Source organism: Hoplias malabaricus, chromosome 4 (genome assembly GCF_029633855.1).
Source record: "Hoplias malabaricus isolate fHopMal1 chromosome 4, fHopMal1.hap1, whole genome shotgun sequence".
NCBI lineage: Eukaryota > Metazoa > Chordata > Actinopteri > Characiformes > Erythrinidae > Hoplias > Hoplias malabaricus.
Window position 1 is genome coordinate 59,453,240 of NC_089803.1, and position 3,499 is coordinate 59,456,738.

Below are 3,499 nucleotides of genomic sequence, written 5' to 3' on the forward strand. Positions count from 1 at the left end.
TGTCCCCACAACGTCAGGGAAACCTGGCACACACACACACACACACACACACACACACACACACACACACACACACACACACACACACACACACACACAGACATATACACACACTCACAAAATAACACGTGCCGCTCGCGCTCCCCTGTCCGCTACTCACCGCAGTAGATGATGAGCAGGGTGATGAGGAGCAACGCTGCCCAGAAAGTGGCGGACATGCTCGGCCAGGCCGCCGCGTCCCTCCGCCTGCTCGCTCTGAGCTGCGGAGCGCGAGCCATGGAGGAGGAAAGAGGAGGAGGAGGAGACTTGAACCGACTTCACCAGAGAGCTTCAGCAGCCCCCTGCGCGCGACGGGGGGCGCCTCTGTCCGCCGCTAATTCCCAGGAAACACATGCTGAGGACGAGAATGCGGAGCAACGGAGAGCAGAGCCGGCGCAGAAGTCCGAGAAGTGCGGGAGTGGAGAGTGGCGTGTCCCCCGTGGAGACCCCTGTAAATCCGATACGAGTTCCCCTCCTCCAGGTCCCGGGGGTGTTCCAGTTCAATTTAAAACACCGGGGTTAGGCATCAATCCAACGCCAAACATTCCTTTGGGTTTTATTTACAGCGCAGAAAGCTTAATTTTCGCCCCAGAATTGAGCCCCAGACTTGCCGCAGCGCCTCGGAAGCACCCCCCTGAGCCAGGTTTTCCCCTGCTTCCCCCTTCTTCTGTTCCTCCGTTCTTGCTGGAAGTGCAGTAGAAATCCGAGTGGGAACGCTTGAAGAAGTCCCGGCGAAGAGCAACAGGACTGCGTGGCTCCTGGATGGTTTATTGAAGCGCGCGACGCACCACCAGCTCGAGCACGCGCTCTGAGTTGGGGGGGGGGGGGGGGGGGGCAGATAGAGAGAGAGAGAGATAGAGAGAGAAAGGGAGAGAGAAGTTGTTCTGTGTCTCTCGGTCTTTCCCCCCTCTCCGTGTTGTGGCTTTAGGAGCGTTTGACGCAGCTCACGCCTACATCCCTCCGACCAGCTACTGACAGGTGCTAGTGGTGTGGGTGGCTCGCTGTTTGTGTGTGTGTGTGTGTGTGTGTGTGTGTGTGTGTGTGTGTGTGTGTGTGTGTGTGAGAGCGAGAGAGAGAGAGAGAGAGAGAGAGAGAGAGAGAGAGAGAGAGAGAGAGAGAAAGAAAAAGAGACAGAGAGAAACAGAGTTAGGTGTGTGTGTGAGTGTGTGTGTAAGATAAAAAGAGAAAGAGAGAGAGAAAAACAGAGGTGCGTGTGCGTGTGTGTGTGTGTTTCTCTGCCAAAAAGTGCCGCGCTAGTTTGTATTAATAGTCTAAATGAAAGTTGTACAGCAACGAGGCGAAACCAAGGTTGCTTTCCTGTTTGCGTTTCAGCACCAAACTCAGAGTGGACAGCTCCCCACACACAGCACTGTCCTGCTTCAACCTGGAGAAGGGAGGGAGAAGGAAGGAAGGAAAGAAGGAAGGAACGAAGGAATGAAGGATGGAAAGAAGGAAGGAAGGGAGGATGGGAGGACGGAACGAAGGAAGGAAGGAAGATAGGAAAGAACGAAGGAAGGAAGGAAGATAGGAAAGAACGAAGGAAGGGACGATGTAATGAAGGAAGGCACGAATGAATGAATTACAGAATGAAGTAAGGAAGGAAGAAGGTGGAAGAAAATCAAGGAAGGAACAAGACGAGTAAAAAAATGAAAAAAAAAATGAGTTAAGAATGAAGGGAGCTAGGGAGGAAGGGAGGAAGGAAGAAATTCTAGAAGTACAGAAGGAAAAGAAGGAAGGAACAAGATAACAAATGCCCAAAAAGGAGTAAAGAAACAAGGGGGCTATAGCTATACCTCTCTATAGTAAAAAGGGAAGAAGGAAGGAAGGAAAAGAATGAAAGAAAATACATGAGAAAACAAATGCAGATATATAAGAAGAAAATGACACACTCTATCAGATTAAGGGAGCTAGGGAAGGAAGGGAGCTATGGATGATGGAAAATATATTAAGATATAGTAATTAGAAATGTAGAAAGAGGAAGAGGGTGTAAGAAAAGGAAAGAAAGAGAGGTAGAGGATAATGTAAAGACAAAAATTATGGAGGCGAATGAGAGAAAATAATGTACATTGTGAGCTGAAGCAATGAAAAATAGATAGATAGATAGATAGATAGATAGATAGATAGATAGATAGATAGATAGATAGATAGATAGATAGAATACATGGTAACACACTGGGTAGTGGATGAGAGCTTGTGTGGCAGACATGAGTTAAGTGTGTTGGAGCAGGAAGACATTAAACTGCTCATTGCGGTGGGACGGCCAGAGCTGGGAAACAGTGCTGTGGTGCAGTCCAGGTCATTTCACAATGCTGCATTTCAGCACCACTGCAGGAGGACAGCTACCACACTTCCCAGCATTAGGTCTGAGTGTCTCCCAAGATTTTGATGCATTCAGTTAAAGGGAACACCTTGTTTGTGGTGAACATCAGTTGTCTCTGGTTTGTTAACGTTCAGAAGCTCAGCATCTTTTAAGGTGGATCCATTTTTGAAACAAAAATTGCTCCAGTTGGTCCATGGCTGAAGTTTAAACTGTCTGTAAGTTTTCCTCAGTGTTTAAGCAACCACAGAAAGTCATTTGTAAATTGAGGTGTTTAGTTTTGTAGTCATTTTGGTCTGTTTACTTTCATGCAGTTAGCTGTCTCCTCAAATTTGAAAATTTCCACCTTAATTAATTAAATGAAAGCAAAAGTACCAATATTACCCACCAATGGAGCAGGAATAGAGCAATATCCTCATCTTGGTTCATGCTTTTCAATGTGTGGGACACCCTCTGTTGTCTAATAAATTCCAGATACCTTTTCACAGCTTTGTAAACACATTAGGCCAGTTTTGAGCATGCAAAGAGACCCGAGAGCTAGCAGATAGCGAGGAAATATCTTTTGAATTTTGTAAAAAGTGTTTTTTGATTACAGTCGTGAATGTCACCTTTAAGTAACGCTTGGGCTAAAACTGAATGAAACATGATGGGATAGATTTAACTTGCTGGATTATAGGGGCGAGATTACATCTTGCACCAGAGTTACTTACACTCTATTCATTTTTGCTCTTCTGTAACTCACCCATTTTAAACAAGTGAAGTGTTGGTGTGTTATTTCAGAAACAGCAATATATTTTGACACTACATGGACCTCTATACTTTAGTGATTTCCCTGTGCTAATGCAACAGTTGGATCTAAATTTTGCAGGTCCAGAGGAAGGACTGAAAAAGACTGCTTCAGGCAGTCCAGCCTGTCTAACAGTTCTTCATTTCCGAACCACAGAGGTGGCCAGCTCCAGGATTATTCACCCCAAGCAGTCAAAGTCTTTATGAGTAAGCCTGTCCACTTTGCAACAACCTTGGCAATGCCTTCAGGCAGTTATGTTCACTTTTACAAAACCAGGCTACTAGCAGGAGGAAAGAGCATGAACCTGAGGACCAATATATATAAATAGCAAAATATATTTATATATTTTTTCATAC

At 45.8% G+C, this 3,499-nt stretch overlaps 1 protein-coding gene across 1 annotated transcript in view; it reads right to left on the bottom strand.

Annotated features, from left to right (window-relative positions):
- The window catches only part of tafa5a (TAFA chemokine like family member 5a), a 148,591-nt gene extending 147,998 nt beyond the window's left edge, over nt 1-593 (bottom strand). The window contains exon 1 of the transcript XR_010802280.1: nt 161-593. The gene's annotated coding sequence lies outside the window, so the exon portion shown is untranslated. The remainder of the gene's footprint in view (nt 1-160) is intronic.
- Nucleotides 594-3,499: the final 2,906 nt, after the last annotated feature.